General features: G+C 42.7%; 1 protein-coding gene across 1 annotated transcript in view; it reads left to right on the forward strand.

The window, feature by feature from the left end:
* MAML2 (mastermind like transcriptional coactivator 2) overlaps nt 1-18,868 on the forward strand; it is a 400,670-nt gene that overhangs the window by 5,348 nt on the left and 376,454 nt on the right. The gene's annotated exons all lie outside the window — the stretch shown is intronic.

Consider the following 18,868-nt stretch of genomic DNA (forward strand, 5'->3'; position numbering starts at 1 on the left):
CTGGATAGTCTTTGGAAAAAATTAAGCACTGCAGAAATGCAAGGCATTATTACTAGTATTACTAATAATAAATGCTAAACAAGGAATCATAATACCAGTTTTTCCAGGGATTAAAAGTGTACTTAAGCTTTCAGTGTCTGTTTTAAATAGTGAAATAGCTTTTATTGTAAATAGAGGGATTATATTTCAAATTCAGTGCTGTCAAGATAAAACTGAGTTATCAGTGTACTTAAGCGTTCTCAGAGGTCCCAGGAAATCCTAGTTAAAATGTGCAACAGTGTGAAAGTGTTTAGGGTCTTTTACAGCCCTTGCACAGACCTAAGCAGCTTCGGAAAGGTGTGTCTGTCAGAGTGTGTCAGGAATATTAGAAAAGTTGTTTGCACAAATGGTACAGGAAAGTTAAATATTTTGTCAACAATAGTCTAAAATGTTAATTGTTAGCTTAAGAAAGTCAAACAAGTTAAATCATTGCCAGAGTTCCCCAGTTATTTTTAACTGATAATAATCAAGTTTCCAATTGACAATTCAGAATTGGAGGGCTGTGCGTGGGATGGGGGCTGAGAATAGAAACACTTCATTGGCCAGATCTGCGAGTCTGTAGCTGTCCATGTGATGAATATCCTCCCTGGGACAGTGATAGGAGTGTTTACATTATTTATATATGCAGCCATCATTTCCTTAAGAACTGACCTATTTTTGTTCTGTTTTCCAGAACAAAGTAATAAAGAGAGAGTTCTTATTTATCCAGGACCTTCCTATGACTTCTTTCCAGTAAATATAAGATCTCACAAAGGCAAAAGAGTTCAAGTGGAGAGAGAAGTTGGTACAATCCTTTATCAAAAATGGATGGAAAGCTTGTTTTGCCAGCAGAGTAATGCAATTATGTCACCAAGACATCTTGCTTGTTTAGGTCAATGTTTGTTTATAGAAGGCCTCTGTTTTCTTTGAAATAATATCATTGCTAGGTAATGTTTATCAAGTTTTTCTAACCTTAAAGTTTGACGCTGTATGACTCCCCTATGCCGGTAAACCTTTTGTTAAGTTACAAGACAAACATGGGTTTTCAAATGAAGTAGCTTGAGTAGCTGTTTTTGTTTTCATTGTTGTTGTTGTGTGTGTTTGTGTTTAGCCCTGCTATTTAATCTCCAAAAGCTTATTAGGGAAATTTGGAAAAAAAAAAAATCCAGTTCTGCTATGCGTGGCAGCTAAACCATTCCAAGTGGACTCCACGACTTCCTTGTGCTTTAATCCTGTCTCTTTTATACATTCATAGGTAGGATCATGTTTAATGAAAACAATTCTAAATTCTTTCTTCTGCATTTTCATGATGATTTCCCTCACACTTTAACAGGTTCTGTGGAAGAATGGGAAAATACAGCTAAATACCTAGTCCCTTCTTACTTACAGGCTAGTTGGCAAATCAACACCATGTTTACACAGTAACAGTGAAATGCTTAACTGGGTAGAATGGACCAAAACTGATAAAGAAATTCAGAGAGAAGAGAATAAATATGTATTGGGCCCTAGAATATCCAGACACTGTTATTATGTGTTTATATAATGCTCAAAAAAAGAGAGAGGTGAGTAGGCAACATTAGACTAGTTTACAAATAAGGAAACTGAGGCTTAGAGATTTGATAAGTAGAAGAATTTCATGCACAGATTTTCTAGTTGAATCTTGTATGATCCCTACTTCACATCTTCTACCTGTGTGAGCTTGGGGAAATAATTTTCTTCTTTTGGGGTGTGAGTATCTTCATCTGTTGCTCAGTAGCAACCCAAATTGGATAGTTGTTATAATCTGTCTCAAGTATAAAATCTCATTTGGTTGGAACTGTGGGCATCAATGTAAGCAGACATGATCTTAACACAGCACTATTGTCTTTGGAGGTGCTCTGTTCAAGGATGGACAAGGATGTTTCTTTCCTTAAAAGTGGCCCTATGTGATATTGCTGTTTTGGATTTTTGTTGTAGTTAGTCACTAAGTCATGTCCGACTCTTTGGAGCCCCATGGACTGCAGCCCGCCAGGCTCCTCTGTCCATGGGATCCTCCAAGAAAGAATACGGGAGTGCCATTACCTTCTCCAGGAGATCTTCCTGACCCAGGGATCGAACCCACATCTCTAGCCTACTTCTGCACTGGCAGGTGGATTGTTTACCACTGCACCACCTGGGAAATCTTCATCTGTAAAATAAAGCTAATATTCTTTAGCAAAACAGTTAATGTAGTGCCTGACACATAGTGGGTGCTCAAAACAAGAGTGCTGTTAGTCGTCCAGCAGCAGAGAGAGTCAAACCCAGGTCAGGCAGTGCTGTAAGGAGAATGTAGGTTCCCAGCAGGCCTGGGAAGAGCAAGAGAGAAGGTGGAAGTGAGCGCCGGGGCCAGTGAGTGCAGATCTGGGTAAACCTTGGTTGTCTGGGGACAGAGAGTGGAGCCTGGCTGACCCTGTGGTTGGAGGTGAGCAGTGAGGGGCCCATGCAAAGTCGATCCCCCCACCCCGGAGGGTCTCGAGCTCCAGCAAGAGTGTATCAGTGAAGTGAAAGTCACTCCGTTGCCTCCGACTCTTTGTGACCCCGTGGACTGTAGCTCACCAGGCGCCTCTGTCCATGGGATTCTCCAGGCAAGGATACTGGAGTGGGTAACCATTTCCTTCTCCAGGGGATCTTCCCGACTCAGGGATCAAACCCGAGTCCCCTGCATTGCAGGCAGATTCTTTACCATCTGAGCCACCGGGAAGAGTGTATCGGAGGCCCTGGGAAATGGTCTGGCAAGGAAGGCTCAGAGGAGTCAGTGTCTCTGAAGCAATAACAATCCTTCATATACTTGAAGACAAGTATTACATTTCCCCTCCAGCAGCCTCTTCTCATCGCGCACTGCCTAAGTGTTCTCTATTACCTATCTTCAAGTCCCTTGAGCTGCTTAATGCCTTGCTATTTACACACTTCTCCCATTCACTGTGAGTTATATACAGTGTGACATGGCCTTTGGCATCGAAAGGAGATGGTTTTAAAAGCACAGTTGCTAGACGCAGAAGAGAAGCTACAAGCAGCAGAACCAGCTACACCTCTCTTGATAGGCTGGCTAGGCCTTCCAGCTCAAATCAGGATTGCCCCCGTGGGTTCTCTGGATGTGTAAACTGACCTTTCCAACAAATGAGTTTACTAACTTGGAAAAGGTCTTTTCATTAAAACAAACAAACAAAAAATCGTGCGCAGAAATTTATAAGAAGCTGTGAGTCCAGATGGTCTTTGAGATGCGCTGGCTTTCTTCCTTGCTTTTTAATTGCCGGTGTGTTACAGACATCTTACTTGCCCTGAGGTCGGTCGGTAGCAGTTTCCCCTGTTTGGTCCATGTTCACAGAGCACAGGGATGGCTCCCGGTGGAGTGGATGGCCAAGGGGAAGAACTAGCAACTCCTTCCGGCCTTGACTGGAGGCAGGATGCTGAGATACCAAGCACAGCTCCGGTGGGCTCTCTCTCCACCACTCAGCTCTGGCGCTTTCCTACGCATATCCAAGGGTTGGGTGAAAAGAATGAAAGCTGTTCTGTTTCCTTGGAGAGAGGATGTAGAGAGAGGTTTACACATTCTCAGTGAGGCTTGAATAAAGCTAGAGAGTAGGGTCAAAGGAATGGCTATAACAGTATTTGACATGCACTGTGGTCCCCGTGGGTCTTAATGGTTTTAGCAAAAGTCCTGAAATTTCTAATCATGACTGTGAACATGGGTGCTCTTTAGAGTTTGGGGAACTTATCCATTAATTCAATAAATAATTTATTCTATACAAAGACAATGAATATATCCACGATGAGCAATTTGATATAGCCTTTGTCTTTTTAGAATTTACAGTCTGAAATGGGTGGGGATGTTTTAACATCAGCTGACAGAGGCAAGATAAGCATAGCACTTAAGAATCTGGGGTCGGGGAGAGACGATCTAGTTTCAAATCACAGCTCCTCTCTCAGTGGCTCACCACTTCTTGGTTAATTAAACTCTCCAGTCTCAGTTTTCTCACCTGTAAAATGGAATGATAGTCCTAAAACTAACTACATAGGGTTGGTGAGTGAGGGAGGTAACTTCCTAGCACCTAGAGGAGGCTCAGTAACTTTTAACTGTTGTTCTTATTAACGTGAGAAGTGATATATGCAAGTCAGAGTCAGGGTTTTCCCGCTCAGGATTCTACCTCCAAGAGGATGTCAGGGATATTTTGTGGAAGGATACGGCTTTTCTCTTTTTATTTATTTTAAATGGATAGTGAAGTATACCACATTATCCAGTTTCCTTAAGGAGTTTACTATGGAGATGCTGTCTGGGACGGGTTTACATTTCTCTGAAATGGGTTGACTAGTACCCTTCTTCAGAACAAGATCAATTAATATCTCTTCCACTCCTGGGACTCCAGGATGCCTCATCTAGAACTTGACTAGAGTCAGAGATTGACTCCTTGCCTCTTCAAGAATAAAGGCTCGGTTTCCATTCAGTTGCCCAGGGAGTATGGTGGGTGGGTTGTGTGAGTCAATGAGAAATTGGGACTATCTGTTGAGAATTTGGAATGATTAGAATGGAAGAGTCCAAATTTACCAATTTAACTGAATTATTCATTCAGACTGATGAATAATTCTTAAGGGAATCTGGTCAGAGAGTCACAAAGAGGTAGCAGTTCCCTGCTGTGGAGATTTAAATGTGCGCTTTTGAGAGCCAGGTCCCTCTCTCGAGTTGCTAGGGAATCGGTCCTCTCACAGCAGCCGCACACAAACACGCAGCCCGAATCTGCCCTCTTCCCAACCCCGACCTGGAGCATGCTGAAAACGTCAAGCCTTGATGTGGTTCTTCGCCTGGAATCTCTTCTTTGCTCAGTACCTCCTCAAGTGTGACTTTCCATAAGAAATGCGAGGAGAATGTTGCCAAGGTTTCAAAGCAAGTTTCTGTGAGGATGATTCTTAATCAAAAGCACAGTGTTTCTGTGAAGTGACAGGATTAGAATGAGAATAGTCTTGTTCTCAGTGGATGATGTTTGAACAAGGACAGATTTGCTGGTTCTAACTCAGCACAGACTGTAGTTAAAACTTTTCTTTTAGTCTCTTTATTCCCCATCATTTAAACTCAGACCCTCCTCCTCCTCTTGAAGGATAATATTCTGTGGCAAGGTACAATCAAACTCGTGTTGGGTTCGTTGTGCTTGATATTTGTTTTTAACAGTGTTCTTGCTTCCTGAGTCATAGCCGGTTCCTATGTTAGTGTGGAATCATTAACATTGTCGTTTTAAAAGTTCTCTTTTGTCAGAAATGTGGTTGAGTTTTCCAGCACTCTAATAACTCTCACCCACATGAAGCCCAGCATCTTGAATTCCTCACTGCACAACAGGCTTCTTTTCAGGTAGCTCTGAAGAATTTGAACAGAAAGTTAATTACATGTCTTTTCTTTTTTTTTCCCCAGAAAATTTACTTAAGGCCAAAGTTTGCTTCAGCTGCTAATAACTTACCAGGGCTTTGTTGGATACATAGTATAATCTCTTAGAGTCATGGTAACCAGGGTGCAAAGAAGTGGCTTAATTGAATACAGTGTGTACTGTGCTGTGTCTTTGGAATGACGATTGCCGTACTTCAGTGTACACTGCTCATTTCTGGAGGTCTCTGGAGTCTAAATTATGTAAAAATAAAAACATCCTCTGGCCGAGCAGCTGAGAAGCTAATTTTTCATTGTTGTTCACCTCAGTAGGCCCATACTTGCTAAACCGGCTAAGGCTTGCACATGTGATTGCCACACTGCACCGTGTAATTTCAGACAGCAAAACCTGTGTGCTGGTGGTATTATCCTCTTTGGTTGTTTCACAGAGGTGTTGAAAAAGAGCAAAGTACAGACACAAGGGTAAACGAGAAAGAGCAGCGGTCCTCCTGACGGAAACACCAGGCACAAGCGCGCGTTTAGGAGAGTTGCGCCCAAGTCCTGTAGCCATTGCACCGACAAGAGCTTCTTTTTCTCGCTTAGATTTTTTGCATGTGGGTCTTTTTGCAGGCTCAGTCCCCCAGAGAGAGATTCTGAGCTGTCTTTGTGCTAAATTAAACATCAGTGTTCTCCTTGGGAACCTGATCTTGCAAAGACTAGGCAACAATATCTTTCAGAGAACGCTCCCGGCTCCCTCAGGAAGAGACCAGCTCAAGAGCCTTCTTGCCTCCACTGTCGGCTTCGCTGCTGTGAGTGTGTGTTGTATGGGAAATGTTTTGTCTAACCTGGTCTAGACGCGCTTAGAGCAAGGACCTGTACTCTTATTCTTGGTATAATGCTGGAGGACCCACGCCGCCTTAGAATATAATAAATGGAGATGATCCGAACAGCACACAGATCATGGAAGATTTCAGCCACCCATGGGAAGGACATTTCTTTGCTCACTACCAGCCCCCTCCCCCAATTCCTAACCTACAGCAATGAGACAGGCAGTACGTGGCAAAATAGAAGCCATCTCATTTCCAACCTTCTCTCATCTCCATCTTGCCCCTCCCCCAAGAGGGCTATTGATGTAAAAATAGACACTATTCTATCAATGTATACAGTCTATAAGCCCTTTAAGAGATAACGGATCAAACCCTTTTCTCACAAGTGAAAAAATTAAGACCCATTTAAAAGCAAACACTCCAGGTTCCAGTAGCAGTCGAGATAGAGCTAGAAATTTCTGACATCTATTCCCGCTTATAAAAAGTAGTCCCATTAATAAATCTATAAAAAGAACACTGAGGGGTAGTGTGGGATTTATATTCAAGGTTTGCAGTGCAGGAGACTCCAGTTCAATTCCTGGGTCCGGAAGATCTGCTGGAGAAGGGATCAGATACCCACTCCAGTGTTCTTAGGTTTCCCTTGTGGCTCAGCTGGTAAAGAATCTGCCTGCAGTGCAGGAGACCTGGGTTTGATTCCTGGGTTGGGAAGATCCCCTGGAAAGGGAAGGGCTACCCACTGAAGTATTCTGGCCTGGAGAATTCCATAGGCTCTGTAGTCCATGGGGTCACAAAGAGTCAGACGCTACTGAAGGACTTTCACTTCACTTTGGTAGTAGAAGGAACACAGAGTTCAGAGATTATGGTGAGTTGTTTTTTAAGTGATCCCATGATTCCTTCCGTGCCATATGCCCTTTGTAATGTGACTTTAACTCTCCTTCCATTGGGAAGTGGATGTTCTTTCTTCCCTTGAAACTTGAATAGCCTTGTGACTTGTTTTAACCAAAAGTATGTGACAGAAAATGGCATTGCGCTACTTCTGAGGATGGGCTTTAAGAAGTCCTTCTGGATTTAAAATTTGTTAAGGGTTAGTCTTAAGTGTTCTTACCATGGATAAACAAATAAGTAAATAAAAATAGAGGACAGGAGAAAACTTTGGCAAGTGATGGATATGTTTTGACCTTGATGGTGATGATTGTTTTCTGGGTGTTTACTTATCCCCAGCTCATTGAGTTGTATATGTTAAATAGATACAGCTCTTTATTGTCAATCATACTTTAGTAAAATGGCAAACAAACCAACAGAAAAATAAAACAACCTGCTTGGGACACTGAGACCACTGTATCATGAAGCTGGGCGTGCCAGCTGGAGGATGAGCATCCACATGCTGAGAACCGAGGTGCCCCAGCCTCCCACCAGCACCCACTGCCAACACAGGAGTGAGGCCATCTTAGATAAGCCAATTCTCCAGCTCAGTGCAGCCAGGTGAGCGAATGGGCCCCCGTGGGGTCAGCAGAGGACCTGCCCAGACAGCTTAGAGGATCATGGGAAATATTGCGTAATTGCTTCAAGCCACTAAGTTTTGAGGGTGGTTTGCAACTTAGTAGCAGTTGACTGAATCAGAACCAGAAAACCTTAGCATGGAAGACAGTCTGGTCTCTTAGGTGTATTACCCCAGGACTGGTTACTTAACATCTTTGAAGACTCACTTTCTGCTTTTTGGGATAATAGAAATTATCTCCAAAGGTTGTGAGGATTGTATAATGATAATAATACATAAAAGAACCCACCATGTTGTCTGGCACGTGGTAGAGCTTAACAGACATTAGTTTCCTTGCTTCCTCCTTAGTCTCTTCACCCTGTATTATAATTCAGCTCCCCACCCTGCTATTTTACCATCTCACTTTCACTTCATGGACATCAGTGTTCTCATAGGCTCCACCAGCTCACCGCTCCTCTGCACAATTTATTTTTTCCCTTCCGGATGACGGCTTGGTGCTGTCGTTCCTCCTAAGTACCAAATTTCCAGCGATTCTTGTTACGCTTCACAGAACACATCTGCCTTCGGTTGTCTCCTCTTGAAACAGAAAAGGGTTAACCTCATAAAGACGTCACTCCCCTTGCACTCTTATGCTGCCCCTGGGAGAGTCAAGCAGCATAGCAGATATATATCGGCAATGTAATTGCCTTCGGTCTTCTAGGTCACAGAAGACTTTGCCAGTGAGTATGGCGCCTGGGGGAAAGTAAACATATTCTGTCTTGAAGAGCAGAGTGTCTAATGTCTCCCCTTGTTGTTGCTTTTGTATTTTTTTTTTTTTTTTTTGGTAACAAATTATTCTGAGTGCCTCATTTTTTCCCTCTTATGCATCACAATAAATGAACAAATAAATAAAGAGGGAGTGATACAGTAATACTATATTTTCCTTCTTATACTTATTAGTGATAATTGAGAGGACTGGCCTGGGAATTGAATGTTGAAGGTCCCCGTGCTCTGACTGATACCAGCTAGTAGCAACTTAGTCAAGCCCTTTTACATCCCTGGGTGCTAACTTTCCTTCCTGGAAAAACAATGAGGGGCACTTGGTAAGTGTCTTGGTCTGCCTCTGAGGACCCTTTTCAGTTGATACACTTTGAATACTTCCCTGATATTTTGCTTCTCTTTTTCAACCTTCAATTTCTCCTTAAATGTATCTGCTAGGAAGAATGGAGGGGCTCCCAGGTGGCTCAGTGGTAAAGAATCTGCCTGCCAAGCACTGAGCGCCAAAGAATTGATGCTTTTGAACTGTGGAGTTGGTGATGAACAGGGAAGCCTGGTGTGCTGCAGTCCATGGGGTCGCAAAGAGTCGGACACAACTGAGAAACTGAACTGCCAAGCAGGAGATGCTGCTTTGATCCCTGGGTGGGGAAGAACCCCTGGGGCAGAAATGGCAATTCACTCCAATATTTTTGCCTGGGAAATCCCATGGACGGAGGAAACTGGCAGGCTATAGTCCATAGCGCTGAAAAGAGTCGGACACAACTGAGTGACTGAGCATGAACAGGAGGAAGGGAAAGAAGAGGTGTCAAGGGTGAAAATGTTTTGGTTTTTAGAGGAAGTGTTCATAAGGAGGGTCTGAAGTAATCTTGGAAGCAAGGTCCAGCCAACTGTGGCAGAGGGCAAGGGTACAGCCGTGTTAACTGCTCAGCACCGTTCCTGGAAGTCATGAACATGTAACTCTACATTGTTGTTCAGCAGCTAAGTCCTGTCCGACTCTTTTCAATGTCATGGACTCCAGCACGCTAGGCTCCTCTGTCCTCTACTTTCTCCAGGTGTTTGCTCAGATTCATGTCCTTTGAATCAGTGATGCTATCTAACCATCTCATCTTCTGCTTTTGCCTCCAGTTTTTTCCAGCATCAGGGTCTCTTCCAGTGAGTCAGCTCTTCACATCAGGTGGCCAAAGTATTGGAGCTTCAACTGCAGCATCAGTCCTTCCAATGAATATTCAGGTTGATTTCCTTTAGGATTGAGTGATTTGATCTCCTTGCTGTCCAAAGGACTATATCACACTATGAAAGTGAAAGTGAAATTCGCTCAGTCGTGTCTGACTCTTTGCAACCCCTTGGACTATACAGTCCATGGAATTCTCCAGGCCAGAATGCCAGAGTGGGTAGCCTTTCCCTTCTCCAGGGGATCTTCCCAACCCAGGGATCAAACCCAGGTCTCCCACATTGCAGGTAGATTCTTTACCAGCTAAGCCATAAAGGAAGCTCAAGAATACTGGAATGGGTAGCCTATCCCTTCTCCAGTGGATCTTCCCAACCCAGGAATCGAACTGGGGTCTCCTGCATTGCAGGAGGATTCTTTACTAACTGAGCATTTGATCTCCTTGCTGTCCAAAGGGCTCAAAAGTCTACTGTATGTCACTCTATATCTGACCCTATTTAATGGGATTTAGGATTCCAGTATGAGCAACACAGTTGTAGGACTAGAGTTTGCTTTATTAAATTGACTTTGGGGGTAAAACACTAATTTTCTTCACCCAGATCCTCCCAACTACACTTGGAACATTTCTGTGTGTAAAGAAGTTTTCCAATCTAGTACCCCTGTGAAGTAATTACAAGAAATATAAAACGTAAACTGAAAAGAAAAATATTCTTGTAGAGCCTTCCTTCCTCAAAAATTAAGTAATCTTTTTTCTGTATGCATCAGTCTCTCCATCTGTTTGTCTCTCTTTCATATACACAACAATTGAAAAATGCGGATTAATGGACACAGAATCTGCTCCAAAGAAAGGAAAATTTACCCAACCAAATATTCAATCTTTAATTGAATTGAGAATTTCTTTAATAGTACCCTTTTCTTCCCTATCTCTTGATTTAGTTAGAGCACAGCTCTACAAATTGAATCTTTACAACTCCTAGAATCTTGCGGGCCTGTGGGTCACATCTTTGGCTCCCTGTGAGTCCAGTGCATTTTCTTTCACAAAGCAAGATGGGGCATGAGTTGTGGTTGTTGTTTATTTTGTTTCAAATGGTTGACACACTCGGCTTCTCTGTTAGAGTAGAGCCAGAAACATGGTGATCTTTTTCCTGTTCATGCCTGCTAAGTCGCTTCAGGTGTGTCTGACTCTTGGCAACCCCGTGGACTGTAGCCCGCCAGGCTCCTCTGTCCGTGGGATTCTCCAGGCAAGAATACTGGAGTGGGTTGCCATGCCCTCCTCCAGGGGATCTTCCTGACCCAGGATTGAACCCAAATCTCTTTAATCTTCTGGATTCGCAGGAGGGTTCTTTACCATTAGCACCACCTGGGATGCTGATATTTTTCCTAGGAACTTCTAAATTCCTTAGCTTTACTTCTAAGATTTTTTTTTAAGTTGAAAATGCTTCATATTACGTTTTGCAACGTAGCTTTTCTTTTTAAAAATTCTAAGATAAAGGAAGTTGTGTTCCTTTTTTTACCCAGTAGATTGGGTATTACTTTTGCGTAGAAAATGTGCCCCAAATTCTCATTACACACACACACCCTTTGTTTATCATGGTTATTTTTCATCTATATAATATAGTATTATTAGTATGTAGAGACACAAGTTGATTATATGGGTGACTTTACAGAGAAAATAGAAGTGAGGAAATGTACGAAAGAGTATAGGGAAAATTCTTTTGAAAGGAAATTGCTCCAGAAGACATGAGTATGCCAAATTGCAGAGAGTAGGAGAGAGAATATTATATCCCAGTGGTAAGTATGGAGTGACAGATCTCCATTTGGTCCAAATTTCACTGCTAACTAACAGCATGACCTTGGGACCAGTCCTCTTTTGTTTCTTAGTATCCCCGTCTGCAACACCAAAGATTTGCATTCATCAGCGCTTTGCTTGGTTGGATTATTCTTGAAATACACTTTTTGGCCTATGTACCACCTTCTTGGAGAGACCTCCCTGGCTGCTCTAACTCATGTAGACATACAGCATTGATCTCTTTTCACTCGACTTCCCCTATCCCCTTCATAGAGGTTTTGTTGTCTTCATAACTTTTATCACTGTCTGAGTTCATGTTGATTCCTTATTTATCGTGCACCTCCTGTCTTTCTCCATGGGGTATAAGCTGTATGAGACCAGGGATCTTCTCAGTCTTGTTCACCACATGTATTCCCAGCCCTGAGCAGTTCCTGGAATGTTTTGGATTCACAGTAAATATTCATTGTGTGAAGACTAGGATTAGTGACTTTTAAACTAGAAATGTCTTAGGAATCCTTCAGGGATATGTGATGGGCCTCCAGAGTCTCCACTTCCTGTTTAATTACGGGTATATTATATATCTGTGTATATATTATTTATATAATATGTATAGTATATATGTACATATACAAAGTTATGTGGGGGCTTCCCAGGTGACTCAATGGTAAAGAATCTCCCTGCCAATCAGGAGGTGTGGGTTTGATCTCTGGGTCGGTAAGATCCCCTGGAGAAGGAAATGGCAGCCCACTCCAGTATTCTTGCTTGGGAAATCCTATGGACAGAGGAGCCTGGTGGGCTACCGGCCATGGGCTCGCAAAAGAGTCAGACATGACTTAGCGACTAAACAACAACGTATGTAATTATATATGCGACCCCATGGACTGTAGCCTACCAGGCTTCTCCGTCCATGGAATTCTCCAGGCAAGAATACTGGAGTGGGTTACCATTTCCTTCTCCAGGGGATCTTCCCAACCCAGGGATTGAACGTGGGTCTCCCACATTGGAGGCAGACGCTTTAGCCTCTGAGCCACCAGGGAAGCCCATATAATATATATACATATGTAAATAATATAGACATATGAGTAAAAACTTAGTAATATATATATATAAAGCATATATAACATATACATAAACACTAAGGCACATGTGTATATCTATATTAAATATAATATATATAAACATCTTTATGTCTTTATATATATGTGTGTATATATATATATATAAAGTCAGGCATATATTTATATGCCTTAATGTGATTAAAAACATGGCTCCAGTGACACAGTTATTTGAAGGATAAAGGGACATGATGATCTAAGATTGTTCCCAGATTGTAATTTTGTAGCCCACTATCTCATGAGTAGAAAATATTGGTGCAAAGGAAAGGATTATGGAATAGAAGTGACACGTATTGAGCACCTACTGTATGCTGGGTCCTGTGTCAGGCCCTTGGACCACACAGAAGAGACAGAGTTCCTGTTGGATGGAGTTTATATTTTAATGGGAAAGGGTGTAGGGACAGAGAGGAAGCAAAGGAATGATCTGTTTAACTAGTAATACAATAATGCACAGCTTATTGGTCCTTAAGTGGCTGACTGGAGATGGATCTGTGTTGATTAAAAGGAAGCAAGCACTCTGGGGGGTGGAAAGTGATGACCCTAAACGGTTACCCTCAGAGCTGGGAGATGGGCTCTTTGGCTGGTGCCTGCTCTGAGCCAGGACAGCTGCCCGCACAGAGGTCCTGCCCATCCAGGCTGGGTGCTGCTTTGGCCAGGCTGTGCAAGATGCCGGTTCTGATGCCACTAGTGAGAGAAGCCGTGTCAGCCACCTTCTGTTCCCTGAAGCAGTTGTGATCATTTTGTTGGCTGTCACTGAAATTTGAGAATTAAGGAGAAATGACTGAAAGGCTCCTTTGGAGGAAAAGAAGAATATTATCTGTCTTTAGCTATAGAAACAGAGAAGCGACGATCAGGAAGTTAGCACCGGGACCGAAAGGAGATGGAAGCACAGCAGGATGTCAGACAGCAGGCAGAAGCGGGGCCTGGCATTTGCAACAGTCACCGTTGTGTTTCCCTACATGTGCACAAGCCATGCAGTTCTCACAGAAACCCTGTTTTGCGAATACCGTGAGTGTAGCTTTTTTATTCTAATTATGGGAAACAAAGTCAGAGCAGCTGAGGAATGCTAATAATATCTTACTTTTGAATAGCAAATCTGCAGTTTGTCACATGTGTATACACAAGCTATCTCTGTTTATCCCCTGGGGTATTATTATACCCATTTTAGAGACAGCTAAGTGGCTCCCTGGCCTGTGCTAACTCCGCTAGTGACCAGAGCCGTCCTGACCCCTGGGTTCTGCAGGGCGCCCAGCTGGCAGAGTGCAGTAGCTGGGCCCCAAATGCACCACTGAATTTGCATCTACGATGAGGACATTGAGTGTCTTAAGCTCCCAGAAGCACACCCACACATATTTTCGAAGCAATGACTCGCCTAGAAAGAATGGCAGTCATGAATGGCATGAGGATGTCAGACACCCTGGGCACATCCAATCTAGAATAAGAGAAACTGGAAAAAGAGAGTCTTGCTTTGTTTTATTTTTTAATTCATTAATTTGTCAGAATACAAGTTGAAGTGAGAAAACTTTTAATTCATGAAAGCCTAGATTTTATTTCTTATGAGTCTGGTAAGTCAACCCGCAGGTCTGGGGAAAAAGAACTCCAAGGTTGCTATGAAGAGAAACTTGATCTTGAATCAAAGAAGCAGATTCATGTCTAAAACCAAGATTGGTCTAAATTTTTCTCCTTGCTGTTGCTTATTTTGGATTCAGATCTTAGACGGAGCTTAAAGGAAAGACCAGCAGCTCTCTGCTGAAAAGTGATTTTGAGTGTACTCAGATCCAGGTTGAAGGTGTTTTCCAGGCTGATGGGTGTCTTCTTAGTACCTGGAGAAAATATAGGTGTTCATAATTGTTAGAATTTTTGTTTCAAGATGGCAAAGTGCCTAATTTTCTGTGTAGTTCCACTATTACAGTAGTGTCAAACCTCTTGTAAACAAGCGTTTGGTAAATGTTTGTTGAACTAAACTGTGGTGAGCATGCATTATTGAAGGGACCCAATCCTTTATATTTCTGTGATTAAATGTACAGTGCACCAACTGTGAAACATTGGTCTTTAAGATATTCTTTTGGTTCAACATTTTAAAATTACACTTACTAAGTGTTTAACATGTCAGGCACTCTTCTAAGTGTTTTTTTGAGTAATAACTCATGTTTCCTCATAATCCATGATGAAGTAGATAGGTATGACCTTATCTAGATTGGACAGATGAGGAAGTTGAGGCATAAGATGGAGATATTGGCCAGGTCATTCAGTCATGCGTGTGGAGTCCGGGTATGAACAGAGTGAATGAAGCCACCGCCCATGTATATAGTCATGGTAAATGACTACATCTAGGAGAAGGTAATTATACAATGTCAGACTCCAGCTCACACATGACCCAGGCTTGAGTTTGGAAGCCACGTTCAATGAGACATTTGAAAGTCAATAATGATTAGGATCATCGTCTGAAGTGCAGATAGAATTCAGAATGAATGCCTACGGGCCACAGGTTATTCTTTGAGACAGTTGCCATTTTCCCATTTTTTTAAAGATAGAAAGTGCTTGAACATATAGGATCTGTGAGTAACAAATATGTTTCAACTTGCATGCCAGGGGAGATTGATAGTAGTTACCCAGAGGACTGCCTAAAGGATTCTAAGGCAATATTCAAACTGGGTGGGAAAGAGGGCCATGGTGGTTCATTACTGATATCCTTAAAATTAAGGAATCCAAACCTGGAGGATCTGGAATATAGATTGCTGGTGAAATGTTGACTTTTCCCATGGAAAATGTATCAAGAACTGATTACACTGTGAGTGGGCCCTTTATAGAAGAAATTTAGGTTTACATAAGTTCATTGGAACTTAAAAGCCTCTTGATGAAAGTGAAAGAGGAGAGTGAAAAAGTTGGCTTAAAGCTCAACATTCAGAAAACTAAGATCATGGCATCTGGTCCCATCACTTCATGGGAAATAGATGGGGAAACAGTGGAAATAGTGTCAGACTTTATTTTTGGGGGCTCCAAAATCACTGCAGATGGTGACTGCAGCCATGAAATTAAAAGACACTTACTCCTTGGAAGGAAAGTTATGACCAACCTAGATAGCATATTGAAAAGTAGAGACATTACTTTGCCAACAAAGGTTCGTCTAGTCAAGGCTATGGTTTATCCAGTGGTCATGTATGGCTGTGAGAGTTGGACTGTGAAGAAAGCTGAGCGCTGAAGAATTGATGCTTTTGAACTGTGGTATTGGAGAAGACTCTTGAGAGTCCCTTGGACTGCAAGGAGATCCAACCAGTCCATCCTAAAGGAGATCACTCCTGGGTGTTCATTGGAAGGACTGATGCTGAAGCTGAAACTCCAATAGTTTGGCCACCTGATGCAAAGAGTTGACTCATTGGAAAAGACCCTTATGCTGGGAGGGATTGGGGGCAGGAGGAGAAGGGGACGACAGAGGGTGAGATGGCTCGATGGCATCACCAACTCAATGGACATGAGTTTGAGTGAACTCCGGGAGTTGGTGATGGACAGGGAGGCCTGGAGTGCTGCGATTCATGGGGTCGCAAAGTCGGACACGACTGAGCGACTGAACTGACTGAAGTTCATTGGTGGTGTCTTAAGACAAGTAAGTCCCATGAAGACATTATAACATCTGCTTTCTCTCTCTTGAGAGCTCAGATAAGGTCACTGAGGCTTTCTTCAGGATTTTGTAAGGTGCAGTGCAAACTCAGTTGCACTTCCTCCCTGACTTGCAATAAGATTACCACGCCCCCAACCCCTTTTGACATGGAAATTCGGGAGATGCCATTACTCATGATCAATATTCTGAAGGAAATCCATTTTTGGTAGAAGCAGAGACAGAAACAATGTAGAAATGGGCAAATCATGCCCTAAGCATAAGTGAGGTCACTGGAACTTTCTTTAGGGAATCAAATCCTGCTATAATTGCTTTTAAAACATTTTTAGCAAATTTGTATTGAGCAATTGTATTCAGCCCACAGTAGGCACCAGGAATGGAGTGGTTCTGTGTCTCTTGGAAAGTATTTGCATATTATCAAGAATCTGCTTTCACCCTGGAACAGCAGTCCCCAACCTTTTTGGCACCAGGGACTAGTTTTGTGGAAGACAGTTTTTCCACGCACCCGAGAAGTGGGGAGAGGAGATGGCTCAGGAGGTAATGTGAGTGATGGGAAGTGATGGGAAACTGCAGATGAAGCTTTGCTTGCTTGCGCCCTGCTCACCTCCTGCTGTGCAGCCCAGTCCCTAATAGGTTGCAGCCTTGTGGACAGGGGAGGTGAGCTGGGGTTGGAGATTCCTGCCCTAGAAGATAAGGGATGTAGCATCTTGAGTTTTGGCACTCCCTGAATTGAATGCAGAATTTTGTGCGAACCTGGTCCATAGCTTTGTCAGATTCTCCAAAAATTCCAAGGGCTAAAGAACCTGGAGCTGAGGCTTGTGGTTTTGGGAAGAAGAGTCTAGGGAAACTAGGGTGGTATGATTCTTCAGTCTGCACAGGGCAGCCAGTTCTCGGAGATCTGGATGTTTCATTTCTTTTGCATATTGTTCATTCTGGCTTCAGTAATCTGAATAACAAGCAAGGTTTCTTCATGCCTAACGTAGTTCCTTTAACTTGGACTTTTGTTATCTATTTTGTTATCTATCCAAACATTTTCTTCTTTCCAAAGGGCAAGCAATCCTCAGGTAGTGGCTGGACTCTCCATTCTGTTTTGCTGTGTTGTTATGAGCCCCAACCTGCAATGTTTTCCTTTGTTTTTAAGTGACTGCCCACCATTTTGAGCCTTCCTTCCCTCCCACCTTGACCTCTTAACTCCAAATTTATGTCTCAGTGTCATCGTGGGGAACTTTGCGATGGAAAGGGAAAAGCTGAATTGGAGCTTCGTCTCGGGGATTTTTCATAGTAACACTGACTCTTTATTATTAGCTGTGCACTCCAGGCTGCTGGAGTTCATATTTTGGCAGTAGACCATCAAACACCCTATTTTTAAGAGCCTTTAACTTAGTTGTAAACATGTGCTGTGACTGGGAACTCGCTTTCTTTACTCATATTTACCAAAAGTGGTTTAACTGTTGAAAAGTTGTTATAAAAAAAAAAAAAAAGCTCAGACTTTGGAACTGTTTTTCCACTCGTCTAACTCAAAACTCTGTGCAATCTAAAAAAAGAAAATTTGGCATTTAGTTGCTTAATTTGATGGTCCAGTCATATTGGTAATTTGAGGGGAGGAAGGAATGGAACTGCTGGGTCATTTTACTTTGACATATGCCCATCAGACTTGCATGGAGGGAATAATGGTTGCTATACTTGTTTACATGGTTCACCAGAACGGCTCAAAGAAAAGCAGTCCAGTACACAGAGTAAATTGCTTATGTCCTTACAATCTTCTATACTTAGAATAAAAGCTTTCTATGGACATATTTCCTGCACGCTCTTAATTCTGCAGACTATACTGGTCCCATTAAGAGAATATAAATAATACCCCAAACTCGTCAGCGTGCACCTATATACATGGATCATTGATGCCTGGGGGCCTTAACGTCGTATTGAGAAATTTGGTGAAGGAATCACAAATATGTTTATTTCTTTTATCTCTGGGAGGAATTTCAGCAAGTATAACAAAACACATTTTAATCTTTTGAAGAGAATGTGACTTATAGCCCTAAAGCTTAAGGAATTCAAATGTTCAAAAGGAGGGGTTCAACTTTGACATCTTCCACTTGTGATTTAAGATTCTAAAAGTAACGTTAGGCAAATTCTTGTGCTCCATCATAAGAGAAATACCAGCTTTCCTTGAGAGTTGAGCCTTTCTAGAAATCATTTGCAACAAAAGAAAGCAACTGTGTTTCCAAGGTTGGCTGCATTTAGGAGGCGGAGAGAATAAACACACACAGGAGTGTTTGTGTTTCAGGGGTCATGAGCCCAGTGGGCAGCCATATGCCATGGGAGATGTCTGGCTTGGTAATCTGGCCAGTTGAGGAGGGCATCTTTTCTGTGCAGATCCTGCCGGAAGGCATCTTTCCTCAGTGTTATTCTCACCCCTCAGGCTGCCTCTAGCTGTTGCGTCCTCCCCACATCCCACACAGGTGAGCACCTACCCCTGCAGCACGTGGATTCCACGATGTCTGAGGACACTGGCCTCCTTGGTCCTTGTCCCATGGTGTGTCGTCTCACTGCCACTCTTCCTGCTCCAACTTTTAAGTCACTCACCTTTTCTTGTGTTTTCAAAGACAAGAACCTTCTGGTCCTGGTGGACATTCCTTCGGTTAAACATGCGCATGACCCTCACAAGCTCTTCTTGTCTCCCTCTTCTTAAAGTGATTAACAAATGGAAGACTCT

This window comes from Bos javanicus, chromosome 15, assembly GCF_032452875.1.
Source record: "Bos javanicus breed banteng chromosome 15, ARS-OSU_banteng_1.0, whole genome shotgun sequence".
Lineage (NCBI taxonomy): Eukaryota > Metazoa > Chordata > Mammalia > Artiodactyla > Bovidae > Bos > Bos javanicus.